This window comes from Spermophilus citellus (assembly GCF_964194105.1).
Source record: "Spermophilus citellus genome assembly, chromosome: 4".
Lineage (NCBI taxonomy): Eukaryota > Metazoa > Chordata > Mammalia > Rodentia > Sciuridae > Spermophilus > Spermophilus citellus.
This window is the reverse complement of record NC_138185.1, coordinates 44,638,548-44,660,746: the sequence shown is the minus strand read 5'-3', so window position 1 is coordinate 44,660,746 and position 22,199 is coordinate 44,638,548. Positions and strand designations below refer to the sequence as shown.

The following is a 22,199-nucleotide window of genomic DNA, read 5'->3' as shown; positions in this document are numbered from 1 at the left end:
TGTCCTTCAAGTCCCTGTTCAAATATCAACCTAACTCTCCTCCTACCATTTCTCTTTACCTCATTACCTTGCCTTCTTTTCTTTTTGATATATCATACATTAATTTTTCAGTTGCCAGTTTTTCTGTCCAAAAGAACAGGAAGAATGAACTTTATTTTATTGTTATGGTTTGAATATGAGGTACCCCCTAAAAACTCACGTATGAGACAATGAGGACTGTTCGAGGGTAAAATGTTTAAATTGTGAGAGATATAATCTAATAAGTGGATTAATCCACTGATATGGATTAATTGAGTGGAAACTGGACAGGTGGGGTGTAGGTGGAGGAGGTGGGTCATTGGGGGTGTGACTTTGGGATTTTCATTTTGTCCCTGGTGAGCACAGCTCCTTATTGCCATGTTCTGAGCTGCTTTCTTTGCCATGCCTTCCACCATGATGTTCTGCCTCCCTTTGTGCCCAGAGCTATCGAGTCAACTGACTCTGGACTGAACCTCTGAAACCGTGAGCAAAAATAAACTTATCCTCCTCTAAGTTGTTCTCTTCATGACTTTTGGTCACAGAATGCAAGGCTAACTAAAACCCAATTATTGATATATAACTAGAAGTCAGCACAGGTCTGGCTCATAGCAGGTGCTCAACAAATATAGGTGGAATGAAGACATAAATAGATAAACACTTCCAACTGAACCTGCTTACTATCTTGGTCCCTGAAGAACAGCCTTCACAAATGTGTTTCCAAATCTTGGTCATCTATGACCAAGAAGGAAGAATTTTACCTTTGGGCAAGAAATTGCTTCTCCACCTTATCCAACCCTGTGTTTACTCACTAATTAAGGAAATATTATTTGGATTCCAGTGTTGGCTGACCACCCAGCATCCATCTCCCACTCTTTCCTGAGGGGATCCCGTTTTAATCAAATTTTCACAAGGCTCTATGTGGAAGGTGACTCCATCCTTTTATCCAAGGGTAGAAAATGGTTTCCTAATTGCTGTATAATGATGACGATTATTGTTTCAGAGGTGGTCACATGACCTAAGCAGGCCCAATCCAATGACAGGAAAGTCTATGTTGTACTTTATAGTACTACGGGCTATGGACAAGAATCTGGGGCCCTAATTGTCATTGGTAGCCATACTGAATGACTTGGAATGTGGTAGACCCTGACTCAGAAATCACTTAAGCCCTTAAGGACATCCTGAGTCATTGATCACATAGTGTGGAGCCTTCCATGCCTCAGGACTTCATAAATACCATAATCATCACTGAAGTCAGTTTGGAGTTTTCCTCTTACTTGCAGCCCAAGGCATTCAATGGATGTGGTTCAAGTTCTAGAATCCTCAGTAGTGATATGTCTTTCATTATTGACCACCCTTACCACAGGGCATAGGATGTGACCACAGCTAGCCATCAGAACACCCCATTCCCTGTCTCACAGTGGGGGTGTGTAGGAGGTCTGCTTAAAAGGCCACAAAGGGATTATTAGAGAAGTTGGGGGAGAAGGTCTTTCCTCTCATGAGATACAAACACCCTTTGGATCTGAAACTACTAGAACCAGTTGAAATGTAGAGAGAAGTTATCTGAGAAAGTAGCTCACACAGTAAGAAACCAAATCAAGAGATGGAACAGGTACACTACACACTCAGTCTGAAACCAAAGTGGACTTTCTCACTTCATGAGCCAGTAATATGCCTTTTATACTTAAGTTGTCTTGAGTTTCTGTCACTCACAATTGTCTTTCATGAAACGTTCTGTAGCAACCTGTGTGAAATGATGGCAACCTTTTGACTCTCAGTCATACTCTAATCTAGTCCGCTGGCCCTCTTTTGGATAAGCTTATTTTCTTTGCACAAGTGTGTATTTTGGTCTTTTCCATCGGATTTTAAAATAAGCCTTAACATTTGATTCTGTGGAACTATGAGACAAATGCAAAAAGACATATTTGTTCCAAAACAACTGGCTATAATAAATTATCAAAACCTAATGAAATTTACCATAATGAGATGGGTTATATAAACTATTATTCCTTATCCAATGAAATACTATTAAAAGGGATTATGTAAATCCACATTAAGAGATAAGGACATGCATTCACAATACACTGATAAACAGAAAATTTTATAAAACAGTATGCAAAATCTCTTTTTCAAATTGTCAAAGTACACACACACACACACACACACACACACACACACGCAAGTATATTTGTGTACAAGTTTGTAAGGCCATCAATCAAAATAACAGCCACCCTCACTTAGTGTGAATCTGTCTACATTTTACAATCACTGTCTATACTTTTTAATTTTTCCATGCTGAATTTTTTATTTCTTGTGTGATTTTTCTAGGTGGTAGGAGATTTTAGAGGTAAAAGCTCTGTTTTATACTTCTCTAATCTCTGAGGAGCCGGGAGGCTTGGCATATGGAGAAATCTTAAAAATATCTTTTTATTGATTGATATACTCAATCTGTACAAAATTATTTGCCTGTGGGGTGTTTTGAAGATGTCAATTTAAAAATAATTAATGCTGTATTTTACAGCCTTGGGGATAAGCTAGATAATACATTCCCGAATTACAATGGCCTCAAACCCTCTTTTGCTGTGTGACTTGGCTGATCCAATGATACACAGGTTTTAACATTATCCTTGAAAGGACATCCAAATTCAGTAATTGAAATACAGAACTGCACATCTGTGGATTAGCCAAGACCTAAATAAGCTGTCTATTGCTGACATATTCAACTCACTGAATAGCCAACCCTGCTTAGAAGTCCATAAACCATCTCAGCAAGAATATGTCCCCATATTAAGTATCGATCTTGTTTCAGGGCAAGAAGCTCTGTCTAACACACAGTAATATCAATGCTCAGATCGGGACAAGAAATGAATAGATCTGCCAGGCTTTCAGTGCTTTTAAGGATGGCGGCAAAGGGGCATCACAATGGTTTCCATGCACAGGCAAGGTGAGGAGGGGACACCCACTGTCAATCAGACACTCTGTAACAAAGAACTTCTGGGGAGTCCAAGGGACCTGCAAGGCATAGGGGCTCCTTGTCAGCTATTGGTCCTGGGCATCTGAGGGTATGCCTGCCACTGTGGTTATAGAACCTCTTGCTGTAAAAGTTTGCCATGTCCACCCACAACCCCTCAGAAAGAGGTTCCCGCTGGAAAAGCATGCATAAGCAAACTGAACATAGCAACAAAACAAAGGTACAAGGTTCGAATTCAAGATTCAGGGTACCTACAGGAAGTAGGACATTGGTGGTACTATCAGTGCAACAGGCAAAAATATTTTTAAAAGAGTTAGGCAATTTCAGATTCATTTGACCATTCCTATATTTCCAAAGGACATAATAATATCATTGATGATAATGATATTAATAAATAATATTTGCCACCGCTTGTTGAGCCAGAAATTCCAGGCATGATCCAGGTACTTTACATAAGGTTATAAAATACACTCCTTTATGAGGCCTATCTTATTTAATTCTTTCAGTTTCTGTGGGAGAAAGGGCCCCATTTCTCAGATGACTCAAGAGAGTTTAACAATTTGCCCTAGGACACATGGCCAGCAAATGGCAGTGATTAGATTTGACCACAGGACTCTCCCAAACCTCCCTACAGAGCTCAGCTATCCAGCTGTCTCTCCTTACAGAGGTCATTTCTTTCATGTCCCCTCCCTCCCCTCCCTTCCTTTCTTCCTCCTTCTCTCCCTCCCTTCCTTCCCTTCTTTCTGCAATACTGGGGATTGAACCCAGGGCCTCATGTTTGCTAGGCCAGTGCTCTACCTTGATGCTGCCCCCCTGGAACTTTTAAAAAAACTTTTACTCTGAATGCAAGTTTCCCAAGCTTGTCTTAAACTTATGATTCTCCTTCCTCAGCCTCCTAAGTAGCTGGGATGATGGGCATGTGCCACCGTGCCTGGACTACAAGGCCATTTCTGATTCACGACTTTTTGTTTTTCAGCTCACCTGTTGGTAAGCTGCCTTCTCCAAACACACAGAGGGAGGAGCAGTTTTAGAATCCCAGCCATCCATTTTGGGGGGCTGTTTGTTAGAGCCACTGATGTTCTTTACTAACGTTATTATTTTTACAAGGTGCACCACAGAATACAAGACAGCTTTGAAGTCTCAAAAAAGTTTGAGCTGTCCCCATATCCTGGGCAGCACAAATGTGTTGGAGTTCACTGTGGAATGTGAGCCCCCAGCCTGGCAGCAGCCACCAGAACAAGTCAGCGCGTGGGACCTGTTCTGGAAATGACGAGTGAGGGATGTCGAGGGAGAGAGAGAGAGAGTGGTTCTTTTGGGACTTTAGCTGAGGTTTAGGACCACAAGGGCTTCTCTTCCATGGAAACTTGTCGAAACCCTCTGTGTGGAAACCTGTACTTTGACCTTGATCATGTGCAGCCTGGAGCATGAGCCATGTATGATATTTGTGTGTCTGGCTTTCCTTCCCTCAAAGGTCAGCAACGGGGTCCTTTGCATGCATACTCACCCTGTCTCAGGATGGGCTTGTACAGAATGATTTATACGGAATGAATAGATCCCAAGGACAGTGGTAATCATGGAGTAGCTGGTGTCCAAAGAAATGTTACATAGCATTGACAGGGCACAGACAGCTGCTAAAAGAGATGTAGCCTGGAGCCTTGCAGGAAGCCCAGGATAGGTGGAGGATTTCACATCAAGTCCTACACTTGACACCTCCAAGCTGTGAAACTTTGAGCAACTCATCTTATCTCATTGAGCTTTCAACATGAGACTCGTCAGATCATGTTCTCCAGTTAGCTTACAAGGCTCTGGTGAGAAGTACATGGAAACAAATGGGCAGGGAACTCGGACAAAGCTGAGCGCCTCACACACAGTCACTGTTTCAACAGCAACAATGTCATGGGGATATGCCCAGGCTAGCCTGCTGCAGAAGAGAAGGCATGTGGAAGAGACCAGTCACTCCAGTTGCCCCAGCTGAGGCTATCAGAGATCAGTTGATGAGTAGCTCACTCTCCAGCAGGAACCCAGCTGAGACTGGCCCAGCCCAGCCCAAGTTCATCAGCTAAACAAAACCCAAAGAGAGCCAAGCAGTTGTTTGTTGCTGTGTGCCCTTGAGGTTGTGAGGTCATCTGCTGCACAGCACTACTGTGACAATATGTTGATTGTGTCCTTTGAGACACACATAAGAGGGGAAGCCAAAATAGCCAAAAGAGCTACAGTGAAAACAGCAATCATTAGTATCTCCCAAGAGAGTGGACTTGAAAAATTCCTAAGACACAAGATGACAAATTTGAACTTCCAAGGAGAGCCAGGACTTCAGTTGAAATCATGTTTATGTGTTTAAAGAATGCACCATCCACAGGCCACCAAAGAAAAAGATGATCCTTTTCTGAGGAAGACACACCTTAGGATTTGAAGAGTTACTTGTGTATTAATTCCACAATGAAGGGTGGAGCATCAACTCAAAGCCAGAGGCACAGGTTGGTGGGAATGACTTGAGGTCCAGTTGCGAGGACCCGAGATAAGTGGCTCCCCTTAACTCAGAGTGTGAAAATCCTAGCACAGAGTTCTACAACATGGCAGAAACGGCTGGTTACCTATTCATTAGCCATTCACTCATTTATCTTGCCAACACGACCCTAATGTTGTTCTGAGTAAAAACATCCTCAGTTTTTTTCACCTTCATTGGGACTAACCATGACCATATGGCACAATTTTGTCCAATGAGAATAAGGCAAAAATCAAACTAAAGTCATCCTTTCTTCCTGCTGCCTTCGATTTTGATAGGATGTCTGGAATGGTAACAGCCATTGTATGACTAAGAGACAACAAAAATGAGGGTACATACTAACATGCTAAAGGTACCCAAGACTCAAAGACACCATTCTCCATCTGAACTAAGGTCTCAAACCATCTCCTTCCATACTTCTTATTATGTGAGCAAAGGAACGGGTTATTTCACTCACTATTAGTATGTACTTGCAGCCATGTACCTCTCTAACCGATATGGGGCGTAAAAGATCTGGCTGGGCAAGCATAGTGTAGATGGTTGGAGAAATCTTCACAGAAGAGGTAGCTGTTGAACCGAGATTTTAAAAGATAAATACTATCTCATCAGGCAATTTCAAAGGTTGATTGGGACTAATAAATCTAGAGAAGTTTGGCTACGGTTACCTAGGGTAACTAGAAATCACTGTGGTCTGTGAGTTAATGGAGGTGAACAGGCAGTAGCTGAACTGTCCATATATAAGTGCTTCTGAATGGTGAAGGCAGATGCGTTTGAGTGGCACTTTAACCCTGCTGTTTTACGTGGCCTCCGCAGTCAGCCGTTTTCACAGATGATTTCTTTTTACTACATCATCTGCACTCCTGCCTCTGTCTTTAATTTCAACGAAGGTAGTGCCGATGAAACAATTCCTAGGGAAGATCTCTAGAACTCTGGCCTGAGTGGAAATGGTTCTAAATCTCTCAAGGATCCTGGGTTTGAATAATAAGATAATAGATGTTTCTTTTCCTCCTCTTTTTTTCATAGCTTCAAGCGATCACATGATTAGGCTTGGAAAAAAATAAAAGTGATCTCTTTGAAAAGCATCTTCTCCCATTACAGTCTCTGTATCTCATGGCCCAAGGAGGCCTCAGGAAAAGGGATCATATGCCTGCTCCTGGGTTCTGCTACCACTATGGATTTTATTCTTCTGGAAACACACTGACTGCAGAGAGACAAGTGGAACCTCACAACCCAGAACAAGGTGTCCCAACGAGCCCTGGGGGAAGAGAATGGCAGGGAAGAAGAATGTAGCGGATTGCCATTGGCATGTCCTCTCTGTACCACCATGTTCTTCAGGTCTTATTGAGTTCCACGGACTTTTCAAAGGTCAGAATCTGCCTCAAGTTCTTTGAAGACTTTGGTTTCATCTTGCAGGATAGTCAGTGAACGCTGGGCAGCTAACTCTGTGTCGGGAGCCCACAACCAATGTCTGGTGGAACTGGCGTACCAGTACCCCAGCTCCCTCTCTCTCTGGGTGGGGTAGCTCTAGGTGGACTCCCAGGGTTTCCCAACTGGACTAAACTTCAAGTGTCCAGAGTGTTGTCCAAAAGCTTCTTTCATGAGCATCCTTCCTTCTCTGTCTCACTTTCTACTCCTGTATTTCTTTCTACTTCTCAAGTAACCACATAAATTCACATTGTTGTCTCTGAATCTCTTTCTGGTTGAGCCAAAATTAAAATAAGAAGAAGTGAGTTAAGAAGGATTGTGGAGGTGGATGAAATACGATTTGAAAACAAGATGGGTCACTCCCAGAAACGACTGTCTTCCTAAAGTCTAGGGGACTCTCTACTAAGCCCCACCCTGTGGTCATTTTATCGGTTGGCATTGTGAAAGTCTTGGGGCCACTGCCAACTGAAAAAGTTGATTTTGCCAGCACTCAAAGTTTAAAGAAAGGGGTATATGTGAATGTACCTGCTCCATTAGCACAAATCCTATAATTATTTTACTTTAAAGGAGTTTCGAGGTGCCTAGGTGTGGGCTGGGGTGTAGTTTGAGTGGTAGAGCGCTTGCCAGGGTTTCAGGAGACTCTGGTTCTATTCTATCCTCAGCACTGCAAAAAAGGAAAAAAATAAAAATTAAAAAAACGATGCCCGGGTGTGGGACAGCTGTTCAGTGTTCTTGGAGGTCTCCGTATTGGGAGTCGTTATTTTGGAGCCTTGGGAATAACAGACTTGTCCTCTCCAAGGAGATGGTTTAGTAGAGGATGAGGATCCCAGAGGCCCCCTTGCATTCTTGTTTCTTCCCCTTCTCTCCTTTTCTGACTCCAGGTGACATTTTCACACTGTCCACTCCCTGAACTATTGGCTCCTCTGTCCTTAAGGAAGTCATTGAGTCTTTCAGGCTGTTTTCCTTTGATATCTCCTGAAGGAGGCTCTGAGAACAAGGTTTGGGCTGCCTGGGCTGAGGCTGAGGCCGATGTGGGCCTGCAGGGAGCACGTGTGGGGCAGGTACACGCTCTCCATTTACTCTCACAATCTGCAGGAGAGGACACTGGGTGTCAAATGGAGACAGAGGCACAGGGAAGTTCAGGAACTTGACGTCCGCCACGTAGCAAGAGGCAGAGGAAGGGTTCCAACCCAGGGGACCCACTCTTCAGTGGACTCTCCGGACCACCAGGACACAGGAAGGACCGTCTTCCTTCTCTTTGAGGGGAATCTGCTCCTCTCACCTCTGCCAGACTTCCAATCCCTTTCTGTGGAGACCTACTTTAAGATGGGGGCTCTTAAGTTGGATTCGTAAGCTCAACTCCCAGGGAGCTCTTAGAATTTAGAACGTTGTTGGTTTGGATAAGGATTAATTACACTTTTGTTCTCATTAACTAATTTTCTATTATTAATTTTTAAAAATTTTTTGATGTTTTTATTTTATTTTATTTTATTTAGTGATATATGATAGTAGAGTTTATTTTGACGCATTTATACAAACATGGAGTATGTCTTATTCTAGTTAGGATCCCAGTCTTGTGGATATACATGATGTGGAGATTCACTGTGGTGTATTCATATATGTTCATAGGAAAGTCATGTCAGGTTCATTCCACTGTCTTTCCTATGCCCACCCCCTGTCCCTTCCCTTCATTCCCCTTTGTCTAATCCCTGAACTTCTGCTCCCTCCCTTTGTTGTGTGTTAGCATCCACATATAAGAGAAAACATTCCACCTTTGGTTTTTTGAAATTGGCTAATTTCACTTAACATGATAGTTTCCAGATCCATCCATTTACCAGCAAATGTCATAAAGCCATTGTTTTTTTAATGGCTGAGTAATGTTCCATTATGTATCTATACCACATTTTCTTTTTTCAAAATTTTTTTATTTATTCTTTTTAGTTACACATGACAGTAGAATGTGTTTTGACATATCATACATACAAGTAGTATAACTTCCCATTTTTGTGGTTGTAGATGATATGGAATTACACTGGTCATAAATTCATATAAGAACAAAGGAAAGTCATCTCTGATTCATTCTACTGTCTTTCCCACCCCTCCTCCTTTCTCCCCATAACCCCCTGCCCAATTGGTGAACCTACACTCCTACCTCTCTACCCCCTGTCATGAGTCAGCATCTGCATATCATAGAGGGCATTGGCCTTTGGGTTTTAGGGGTTAGCTTATTTCACTTAGTATTTACTGGAAAATGCCATAATTTTATTTTTTATGGCTGAGTAATATTCCATTGTGTGTGTGTATGTATGTATGTATGTATATGTGTGTGTGTGTATGTGTGTGTGTATATATCTATATATCACATTTTCTTTATCCATTCATCTGTTGCAGGGCATTTATGTTGGCTCTATAGCTTAGCTACTGTGAATTGAGCTGCTATAAACACTGATGTGGTGGTGTATGTGTTATGTTGATTTTAAGTCCTTTGGGTATATGCTGAAAAGTGGGATAACTGAGTCAAATGGTGGTTCCATTCCTAGGGTTAAATGGTAGTTCCATTTCTAGTTTTTTGAGGAATCTCTATACTGCTTTCCAACGTGGTTACACCAATTTGCAGTCCCACCAGCAATGTATGAGTGTACCTTTCCCCCTACATCCTCACCAACATTTGTTGTTCCTGTATTCTTGATACTTGCCATTCTGACTGGGGTGAGATGAAATCTCTGTAGTGTTAATTTGCATATCTCAAATTGCCAGTTCTGATTGACAAATTTGTGCATATTTATGAGGTACAATGTGGTGTGTTTTGTTTGCTTGTTTTTTGAAGTGGTGGAGATGGAATGCAGTGCTGTTAGGCAAGCTTTCTGATGTTGAGCTGCATCCCCAGGCTCAATGTAATGTTTGATTCATATTCACGGTGGGTAATTATCACCTCAGGATGATATCTATCATCGTAAACATTTATCATTTCTTTAAATATTCAAAATCCTCTCTTCCAGCTATTTTGAGATGTACAAAGCATTATTGTTAGCTATATTCACCCTATTGAGCCATTGTTCTCCCTAACTTCTAATTCAAATTCAGCATTTCCTTCCTCAAAGAATATAGGCAGTAAGTCACACTAGGTTTGTCAAGTTCTGGGATTATGTCCTCCATGGAAATCACGGATCTTTCATATCACACCAGTGGTGTTGCCGAGACCTTGAACTACTATCTACACTCAGATCTACTGCAAAAATAGGTAGTTATATGCTAGATAGTAGATGCTAGATCTTCTATCAAATGAATTAACAAGTGATCACAAATGTTACTGTATCACCATATACTTTAATATGTACCTGTTATGGTTTGGATATGAGGTGTCCCCAAAAGCTCATGCATGAGATAATGAAGGAATTTTTAGAGATGAAATGATCAGAATTATGACCTAGTCAATGGATTGATCCATTTGATGGATTGATAATTTGAATGGATTAATGTGTGGTAGCTGAAGGAAGGCAGGGTGTGGCTGGAGAAGGCAGGGCTCATATTATCCACCTCTCCTTACAACCAGCTCTATCTGCTCTCTGTCTGTCATTAACTGGGCAGCTTTCCTCTGCATGCCCTTCTGCTGGGTTGTTCTGCCTTATTTCAGACCCAGAGCTGTGGAGTCGGCCGACCATGGACTGAACTTCTGAAACCATGAGCCAAAGTAAACTTTTCCTCCGCTTGGTTGTTCTTGTTGGGTACATTGGCCACAGTGATGTAACCCTGAATAACACAGTACCAGAGTGACCCAGAATGCATACAAAATGGGAACTCCCTAGTATCACTGCTAGAGGATCTAATTAGTGGGTCTGGGCTGTGGTAAAGGGGTCGTGGTAAAGAGGTCTGCATTTCTAACTAGCACCACATGAAGGTTCTGAATCAGGTGGTCCAAGGGAACACACTCAGAGGGAATCTTCAAGTGTTCCCACCTATAGGACCCTAGTAGGACAACTTGAGATGGTCAAATCCAGGATAGTGGGAGAAGGAGGCTGGTATATTTGACAGGGTCAGGCAAGAAATGAAGCCAACTCAAAAGAGTCTGACCAAAGATAACTTTTCTAACTGAAGACAATTTAACAAAGGGCTTATTTGAAGCAGTACTGTCAGAGTTAGGGGAGCCAACAAATACTGTTGAGGCACCTAGATCCTTGTAAGAGTGGGAAGCTGTGATCAGTTTGTGGGAATGGAGTTGCTACAGCCAGGGTGATGAGTGTGGGGAAAGAACTTCTCAGAAGATCCGGAATCCGAGAGGAAGAAGGGAAGCAGCTGCTGCCAGACCCTGGAAAACCAGGAGGGAGTTGGGAAGAAATGCCCAACCTCTCTGCTCCTGTCCTGCTTCTCATTGCTTGTACTGGAATTCAGAGGCGCAGAAACCCTGGGAACTCATCCTTAGTGACTGAGTGCAGAGCAGGGCATTGAAGTGCAGAGAATGGGAAGGGGTACAGCAGAGAAGACCACTAGGAAGCATGAGGAAGGAGGGAAAGGAGAAGGGAGGCACAGAGGGGAGAGGAGGGCCTCCAGAGTGGAAGGGTGAGAAAAGGGACCCAAATCCATTTTTAGCTGCAACTCCACGATGCACCCATGAATCTGAAGATGTCCACAATGGGAATATACAGAGCAGAAGTTTAGGACGGTTTTGTTCACTTCTGTATCCCCAGGCCTAGAAGAGAGCTTGACACAGCTTCTGGAATTTTCTTGAAGAATGAATGAATGAATGAATGAATGAATGAATTTTTAAACCACTGTCAATGGACCAGGCCCTGGGCCCGGTGCTTGGCATGTATCGGCTCATTTTACCTTCAGTCATCCACATGCAGAAATTGGGCCTGTAGATTTTCCACTTTGAAGGTGAGAGAGCTGAGGTTTGAAGAGAATAGCAAAAAGTACACAGTATCTACAGAGTCATCGTTCATTCAAATCTAGTGCTGTAAGACTTCAATGTCTATGTGAACTCCAGGTGCTGAGGAAGGAGAATTCTCTATCTTCCCAGCATCTATCCCATCCATATATTTCCATGGACATTTAGTATGAAAAGGGAGTTGGTCTTCTGACGGTATGAGCCACTACCTGATTGCCAAGAAGCAAAGTTTTTGGATTTCCCAGATCAGAATCCATATGCCATGGGAGACTGGTAAAGTAGCAAGGAAGACAGGTCAAAAAAGCAGAAGAACCCAAATAACAGTATGGTGCCAGGTGATACCCCAGCCTGAGCCCAATTCTGCACAGAACTCTGGCATATAGATCACACCAGAGAATCTGTCTTTCCTTGAGGCATAGGAATTAGTCATTGGCTGTAGACCACCTGAGAAAATGCAAATTCCTAGGAACTCTCCACTCTCAATGTATCTTAGTGAAGTGGCCTCAGTAGCTCAATGTAGCTTTTTAAAGGTCACCAGGGTGATCCAGAGCACAAACAAGAGCTGTGTAGAGGCACCCAAACTGGTGAGGAAGATTCATATGGATCTGATGGGGTGCAAACATGTCTGCTAAATATGTAACCAGAACACTTGATATTAAAGCTGGGAATAGAGCTATTGAGGGGAAGAGTTTGGTAAGATTATCTGAAGGAGCTGATTCTTACATTTCATCTGAGAAGATGAACAGTCATTATCCAAGCAAAGAATCCAGGACAGAACTAGCAAGGGAGCAGCATGCATAAAAGCATGGTGTCTTAAATTAATATGGCTTATGCTAAACACCATGAATTATTCACTGTTGTTGGAGTGTAGATTGTGAGTGAAGAAGCAGAGACAGAGCCGGAGGCATAGTGACATTCAGTTTGGGGATGGTCTTATATGCCATGATGAGCTACTTAGATGATAAATCTGGATTTTCTGTTCTTAAGTAGGAATCACTGTAGACTCCACCAGATGAACCTCACGATCATGGTTGTGGTACTGATGATCTGATGTGAAGATGATGGTGATGATGCTGGTGGTGATAGTGACTCTGATAGGATGATGATGGTGATAATGATGATTTGATAATGTGATAATGACAAAGATAATGATGGTGGTGGTGATGAAAAATGATGTGGGGGCCTATAACTATTTTAAAACTTGATCCTTTCAACTATATCATGAAGTAGGCATTGTTGCTGTGTTTCTTTTTCAGACAAGAAGATGGATGCTGAGATAATAAACACCCAGAGTCATAGAGCCAGTACTGGGCAGAAATTAGACTCCAACCCTGACTCCAGTCCAAGTCAGAGCTTGTGGTTCTAACTCTAATTTCATTTTGCAGCAAGAAAGGAGGAGTAGCTTATGATACCCACTGGCTTACAGATTTCTCATGACCTCTCTAGTTTTCTTGGATTCTTGCTTGCCTTTCTTTCTCTCCCACTTTTCGATGACACCTACATCCTTCCCTCTAAACCCAGGTGGCATAGTCTAGGAGTTATTAAAATTCCCTGCAAAGGCTGATTGACTAGCAGCCTTATTTCTAGCTCTGAGGTCTTCTTCTTCAGGCTCACTTGAGAAAATGAGGATAATGAATTCTACCCTAGGGAGGTATTCTCCTTATTTTAAAAGTTAACTTTTCTGGAGGATTTGAAATTTCAAAAAAAAAAAAAAATGCACTCTGCAAGATAGTAGAACTCTTCACTTCAAGTCTAAGAGACCTGTTTCTTGCCCAAGTTTTTTTTTACTAGTAATTTGAGCTAAGCCTTTCCAAGGAAAACCACAATAGGCTAGGAATTTTTGTGCCAGGATTAGCACTAAGCTGCTGCACATTTCCTTTGAAAGATACCAACCGGGTTGAAGTTATCAGGAAATTTGCATTCTTGTCTTCCTGTCATTTTCTTGTTATTCTCTCTGCAGTCACTGTTTTGGGAGCTGGTGGGCACCACAGCTGCCAGATAACATCAAACAGCGGAACTGTAAGCGAATCAAGGGCAAGCAACCAAAACCAGAATAGGCCTGAGACATGAGCACCCAGGGCAGGCACGTGATCTGGCGCCTCTTCAAACCCATACTCTTTAAATATTTACTCAACACTTATTCAGTGGAGGAAGGAGGACAAAACTAATCTTCTATTAACAAAAAAAATGTATATAGAAATAAAGGTGCTAAGTAATTCATTTCCACTGGTGCAAACATAGTCAATATGCTGAAAAATATTCTGCAATCCCTCCCATTTTTCTGTGATTGTTATTCTCTTTTAAGTTTCTTTTGTACTTTTCTAAGACAACTTTATTTTGGGTGAATTCAAAGTTTTCATATTTAATATTTGGAGAGCAAAACACATCTTATTTAACCTTGGTAAAATATTTTACATGTTTCATTTAACAATTTCAGTTGGATGGAATGAGGTGAGAATTTATGTGAATAAATGTGATAGAGAATACACGTGATAGAGGTAGGTGGGTGGGAGAAAAAGTGGGAAGTGGCTTCTTATTTCTATGTTAAGGGGCTGTTTCCTTCAGGGGAAGAGGGTCAATTTATTTGTCTTCAGCTGTGTAAAGACTTGTGTCATCAGCTTTCTAGTTTATTATAGTGTGGGTTGAGTGCCCCAGAAGGCTGGCATTCTGAATCCAGCTTTGGACACAGAGTTGGAAGTCATGACAACCTTCTCCTTAATTGTGTGTCTTCCTATGTCCTATTAACAGAACCAAACGAGTTCCACAGGGCATGCTCCTGGAGGAGAATCTGATTTTGCATCAGGGGTGATCAGTTGCATTTCCTCCCAGAAATGTCTAGCCTGATCCTTCTTGTGAGGGTTGTAAAAGGCTAATAAGCTGGATGGCCATGGGTAGGGGGTCCAGACTGTGTCTGTGTGTATAAATGAACAAAGTCCACAGGCTTGAATGGGATGTAAGCTATTGCTTAAGATCTAGTACAATTAACTAAGCCAGACCAAAGCTTCCTATTTCAGCACTTCCAACTTCACACTTCAGTGACAATCCATTAAAATAATTACCAGATGATTACTGTGGACTTTTAGCTAGGAGATTCAAAACCTCTCTTGTTAGACAATTAGCTTGGCTGGGCACATGGGCTCCTTCTCCTCTGGCTGATGTAGGCTGGCTTGAAATTCACGAGTCGTCCAGAACTGTGGCACCTTAGTACCACTGACTCTTGGTCTAGGCATGTCCTTACAATCTGTTCACCTGGTATGTGTCCTTAAAACGCAACCAGGGCTCAAGAGAATGATGCTCTTGGACTATTCTACTAAAAATCTTCTCTGTTGTTTCAGGAACAATATGAGGTGTTGTTATTAATGAATAGGGCTGACTCTTGCTGCAGTTTGTAGATGCTGACACCAATGTTAGAAGTTGCAGCTGTAAGGAAGCAAGCTAGAATTTAATTATGCTTTTAGTTACCTCCCTCAAGGCTCCGAAAAAGCAAGAAGCACATTTGAATTCAGGAGCTATCCAAAGGCATGTGTGGTAGAACATACTAACTCACGAGAGAAATAAATCCCTTGAGGTTATAAGTGTTATAAAGAGATTGGAAGACAGTGGTATCTTTGAGATTTTGCACTTCTTTTCTGCACTTTATAAAATAGGAATGGAAGAATTTTGCTAGCTGATTACTGCTGCTCCTCTCCATTGTAAATAAGCCAATGGAGGCAGTAAGGATACCTGCTTATGAAGCCAAATCAGATAGCGTGGGTCCAAATCTTGGTGAGTGATGCAAGGTATTTAAACCTAAGGCTTTAGTGTTCTCATCTGTAAAATGGGAAAAAATAATACCTTCCTCATATTATTCTGAAACTAGATAATATATGCAAAATTGTCAGCACAATAGCTGTTGTGAGTATTCAGTAAGTGCCAGATAATATTGTCATTGGGGGATCATTGTTATTTTAATCAATTGGTTAGAAAAGTGGGACCGACTGGATAGACATGGTCTTAGGGAGGCATTCATACCTTTTCTTTACAAAATCACAAGATTAGCAGGCTCATTTCTTTAACGACTTCTAGGAGGCCCTTAGTACAGCTGCATGGGTAATGGTTGACCAAGAGCTTGATTTCCTTTTCGTTCTTTGTCTCCTAAGAGTGGCTGCCCATTCAAAGAAACCCAACCTAACCTTCACATTCCAACAAACACAAGATTTAGGATTCCCCAGAAGTCAACAGGGATGGCCAACTCAATGGTAAAACCCAACTGGATCCAATGTTAATTGCAGCTGAGAGGCAGATGGTGTCTAAATCTGGGTCCATCTGTTTCACATCTGTGGGAAGTTTCCCCAGTAGAGAAGACAGAGCCATGGCCAATTTCTTTGTGTTCCAAGAAAGACTGGACTCTTGCATCCAATAAATTATCTTATTTATTTGTCATGATAAGATTTTTCTCTGATCTACATAACCACAGAAACATGGTTGACATCCAAGCAGAAATTATTTGATTCAATTCTATTAGTCATATTTATGTTACCTATGATTTTAAGAAAACAAAGTCTACTCATTGAAAAGATCATGGATCCTGTAGGGAATTCCATTGTCATTAGTGATCAAGTAGGGACTTTAAATCCACTTACATCAGCCAATAAAGAAAGCATTACTTAAATCAAAAATCAAGAAAAGGGATGGAATCAAACTAAAAAGCTTCTTCACAGCAAAGGAAACAATCAAGAAAGTAAAGAGAGAGCCTACAGAATGGGAGAGAATCTTTGCTACCCGCACCTCAGATAGAGCAATAATCTCCAGTATATATAAAGAGCTCAAAACATTTAACACCAAAAAAAAAAAAGAAAGAAAAAGAAAAAGAAACCCAGTCAATAAATGGGCAAAGGAACTGAACAGACACTTCACAGGAGAGGAAATACAAATGGTCAACAAATGTATGAAAAATGTTCAACATCACTGTGATTAGAGAAATGAAAATTAAAACTATGCTGAGATTCCATCTCACTCCAGTCAGAATGGCAATTATCAAGAACACTAGCAACAAAAAATATTGGCAAGCATTCGGGAAAAAAGGGTTCACTCATACATTGCTGGTTGGATTCAAGATTGGTGCAACCACTCTGGAAAGCAGGATGGAGGTTTCTCAGAAACCTCCATGATTTACACCCAAAGGACTTAAAATCAGCGTACAACAGTGACACAGACACATCAATGTTTATAGCAGCTCAATTCACAACAGCTAAATGATGGAACCAACCTAGATGCCCTTCAACAGATAAACAGAAAACAAAAATGTGGTATATATACACAATGGAATATTACTCAGCCATAAAGAAGAATAAAATTATGGCATTTGCTAGTAAAATGGATGGAACTGGAGACTATCATGCTAAGTGAAATAAGCCCATCCCAAAACACCAAAGGCTGAATGTTGTCTCTGATATGTGGTTGTTATCTCACAATAAGGATGGGGGTGGGTAGGAAGATTAGCAGAATATTTGGGTTAGATACGGGGGAATGAAAGGAAGAGAGGGGAAATGGGAATAGGAAAGATAGAATGAATACACCTATATGCATATATGAATACACCACCAATGTAATTCCCCATCATATACCACCAGAAGAATAGGCAGTTATAGTCCATATACATATAATATTTTAAAATACATTCTACTGTCGTGTATCACTAATAAGAACAAAAAAAAAATGAAAGCATTACTTAATGGGGACTGAAGGTGACGCTTTCCAGTTACATTCCTCCAGGAGTTTAAATCAGATAGGGAATGGTGCCTTTGTGGCTTCAGTGGGAGAGCTGTTGATGGTGGTAATCCAGGGATTTAAAACAAGTGTGTGGCAGGTGGAACACATGTTCCCCTTGGTCAGTTTCTGACAAGGGACAGTTGAAGACACACTGGCAGCCTCCTACCTACGACAACTTCCCGTCTCCCCTGTGGCTCCTTGCTTTTCTGCCAGAGGCTTTCATCAGTGCCTCTGCCACCTGCAGAGCAGCCTGAAGGGTACCCATGTCTTACTAACCCAGAGACAAGGATCAAACAAACTGAGACAGCTCAGCAGCTCAGCCCCCTCAGCCCTTCCTGGAACAGCCGCAGGAAGCTGTGGTCTATGCTGCGCCTCTTGGCGTCCTCAGTGGTGTTGAATCCAGTTGTCCACTGGATTATCCAGCTCTCCAATTCCCTCTTTGTTGGTTTCTTTCCTTTCCTTGTCTCATTTCCCGTATTCCCTCTCTTTCTGATTCTTGGGGATCACGGTCAAGACAACTACTTGCACCTGATGGTGGAAGTAGTGCTGGAGCAGTATCGCATCCATTCTTGACAGACAATTATTAAATTTTTAAATAATTTGGCAAGCCAGTTGATTGGCAGCTTAAAATTGGCCGTGTTATAGTTACACCCTGGAAATGTACAAATGTTGCCAATCAGATCTTAAAATTATTTGCTTTTCTCAGGAGAGTCGGTTGTTAAGTATTTATCAGCACACTAAGTCCTCACTAGAGTTAAATTAGTTTGCTTTTGGAAATACCCCAAAGTAGGGATGTGAGTAGCAAGTGCCCCACTGAAGGCATGAGCATTCATGACAAAAATATCAAAATTATCCTTGGTTAGTATGGACGTTTCTTCATGGGACAAAGGATTAATGATTCTTAGTGCACCTAACTGCTGTGCGCCTAACTGCTGTGCGCCTAACTGCTGTGCGCCTAACTGCTGTGCCTCTAACTGCTAGAGGAAAATTTGTAGCTAGATTTAAAGTTAAGTGGATAGGCAGATAAACTAAAAGAAAAAAATGCTAGGAGCTATTGCCTTGAAAGTCATTTCAGGAGAAAACACAGGAGAAAATATTTGTGACCTTGGGTTACACAAAAATTTATTAGATAGAACACAGAAAAGGAAAAACCAAGAAAGAAATAATATTGGTAAAATAGATCACATCAAACAAAGCAAAACAACTAAGAAAAAAAACGACACCTTTGCTTTTTCAAAGGAAGTTGCTGAGAAAATGAAAAAGACCTCAGACTGCAAAAAAATGGTTGCAAAAATCTACATCTTATAAAGATAAAGTACATGTATTCAATATATAAAAATATTTATAAGTCTTTTTTTGTTTGTTTTGTTTTTGGTAAAAATCTGACTCCTTTTCTTTTTTTTTTCTTTCTTTTTTGGTACTGGGGGATTGAACTCAGTACCATTTAACCACTAAGTCACACCCCCAGCCCTTTTTTATATTTTATTTAGAGACAGGGTCTCACTGAGTTGCTTAGTGCCTTACTAACTTGCTGAGGCTGGCTTTGAATTCATGATCCTACTGCCTCAGTCTCCCAAACTGCTGGATTACAGGTGTCTTCTCTATATTGTAAGTGGCTTGTAGCTTTGTTAATATTTGATTTGCATTCAATACGTCCTTTCGATGTATGTATTCTCAAACATACACTATGGTGGACCCATGCTGTTAAGGTAGGTTTTAAACAATTCCTTTAGAGACTGGAGCTGCTGCTTTCATCAGAAGCCCTGGGATACAAATAGCTACCATTTCCTCTATTGACAATCAAGAGTTTGATGACTTGCTTTTAGCTACAGGAAAAATTGGCCCTTTATTTTGGCCAGATAATCCCTGCAGTACATCTCCACCAAGGTTTCATAAAAATAAATGTCTTCCCATTCTGTTTGAAAAATAAATAAATAAAAATAAAAACACAACTCAAAAAAAGAATATAAAAACCCAATCAAAATGGGCAAAAATATTAGAGTAGACACTTCCTTTAAGAAGATTAATTAGCAAAAAACTCGTGAAAAGATATTCAGCATCTTTAGTCATTAGGAAAATGCAAATAAAAAGCACAATGAGGTACTTCTATAAACTCACAAGAATAACTAAAATTAAAAAGACTTATAATATCAAGTGTTTTTTTAAATATTTATTTTCTTTAGTTTTAGGTGGACAAAATATCTTTATTTTATTTTTATGTGGTGCTGGGGATCAAACCCAGTGCCTCATGCATGCCAGGCGAGCGCGCTACCACTTGAGCCGCATCCCCAGCCCTCAAGTGTTTTTGAGACTGTGGAGCAACTGGAACTTTCACAAGTTATGGATTAGAATGTGAAAAAGGTATGGTCATCAAAATAGATGAGGTCTTACCCTGTTGCAATTACTTTAAGCCATTATTTCACTTTCTCTAATACTATGTAATTGCTTCTCTTTGTAGCAAATAATGTTTAAGGTACAGCCATGTTCCTAAACAATTCATCAGTTTGGTATAAAATTCAACACATACTTACATAAACATCCCAGGTATCTAACCAAGAGAAAGAAAATCATTTGTAGACACCTTTGTATATGAATGTCCATAGCAACTTTATGCCTGGTGTCTACCAACTGGTGAATGGTCAAGGAAACTTCAATATACTTATAATAAAACATGCCCATATCACCCATTCCTGACATGATTCTGAAATTGCACATTACTGTGATACTCCACTGAAAGTATATGACCTTAATTAAATCATGAGAAAACAAAAGATAAACACAAAATGGCCTGGACTCTTAAACATTGTTAAAATTCACTGGAAAAAGAAAAAGGACCAAGGACTTGTCATAGATTAGAAGCAACTAAATAGACATAGCAACTATATAACAGAAGGGATCCTGGATTGGAGCAGAAAAGGAGATTAGGGATTAGTGGGAAAACTGATGAAATTTGAATAAGGTCTATAGATTAGTTCAGAGTATTGTACCAATGTTAGTTTTGGTTTTGATCATTGTACCAAGGTTATGCAAGATGTTAACACTTAAGGGAAATCCAGATCAATGTTGCATGGGAAACTCTTTACTATTTTAAAGGTTTTCTATGAATGCAAAATTACTTTAAAATAAAAATTTTCTAAAAATAATGGATTTGTGAATGCAGCTATACCTCTATAAAGCTGATTTTAAAAAATTAGTGGGTCTAGGTTTATCAAACTGTGATTCACTGAGACTGATGTTCTTCAAAGGAATTGTAATGAGGAAATGGGAGCCTGGGAAGCTTCAACTGTGTTCCTCGCTAAGCTAATCCACTAGGCATACACACACACACACACACACACACACACACACACACACACACATTCATTCTGTGACTTCATTTAAAAGGAGAAATACTATTGCTAATAATTATTTTTAAATTTCCATAGGATTAAACTGCAAAACATTCTATTTTGGCCTAAATTTCAGATGCCCATCATTAATAAAATGAAAGTAGATGATAAGTGGTTTTGGAGATAACTTCTGAGCCAGAGGAGATGACATCAATAGGTAGAAGAGGGACAAGCTGTCAGATGTTTAATAACTGATACTTTAGTGGGGTGGGATTCCCTGATTGATACTATCTGTCAATTTACACAGTATAAATATTATCATCTTGGATGATTTTAAGCTACCACCATCATGGCCAAGTTGAGGTCCAGATGGGCTCTTGTGAACCCTTCCATGCCATTTCCAATATTCCACAGGACAGGCATGAGGACTTACCATGGTTTGGGGATGGGCTAAGACCTTGTATATTGATACTTGGGAGACAGGCTCCTACAAATGTTTGGAGGTGAAAAAGACCTCAAAAGCCATAGAAGAGTCAAGATGTCTCCATCATAGAAGAGCCAAAGAACCAGTTTGCTCTCATAAGAGTGTAAGCTACTCACTTCTGCACGGCCCAGGAACCCCTAGTCCCACATGGAAGGAGCCCCATAGTTCTGTGGCTTTAGATAAGCCTGGAGGGCCTGGGGTAGCTTATTGGTATCATGTGCATGGGCCCAAGGGGCAGTCACACTGTGGAGAGAACTCTACCTCTTAGGTCTTAGGCCACCAGGAATGAAGCAATGTCTTTTTTTTTTTAAATGTTTTTTAAGAAGTTTGGGGAATATTTAGCTCCCACAAGTCATCTGCAGACCTAATGATTGCCTGGTTTTGTCTTGTAATTAGACTTATGTTTCCATAACTTTGGGTTTTGAGGTCAATAAGGATATAGCACAGTCTTATCTGTGAATTAAAAAAGAAAATACCACCCAGAGGAAGAACTACATGAAACTAATCAGTCGAGAATCTTGGGCCAAGACAGGTGTCATAAGCCTATTATAGAACTGAGTTAAATCTTAGTTGTTTGAACAGCCAAGTTGAAATTGCCTTTCACCCCACCCCGCCCTCCCCTTTCTCCCTCCCTTCCTTCTTTTCTTCTTTCTATCACATTGGCCACTACACACACATGTATCTGTCAGTTTACATGGTGTAAATATTATCACCTTGGCTGATTTTAAGCTACGGCCATCATGGCCAAGTTGGGCAGAGTGGTGCTCAATACACACACACACGCGCACACACACACACAGTGGTTATTAAACAGGCATGCTTTACCACTGAGC

At 40.9% G+C, this 22,199-nt stretch overlaps 1 protein-coding gene across 2 annotated transcripts in view; it reads right to left on the bottom strand.

The window, feature by feature from the left end:
- SLC24A3 (solute carrier family 24 member 3) overlaps positions 1-22,199 on the bottom strand; it is a 531,314-nt gene that overhangs the window by 152,791 nt on the left and 356,324 nt on the right. The gene's annotated exons all lie outside the window — the stretch shown is intronic.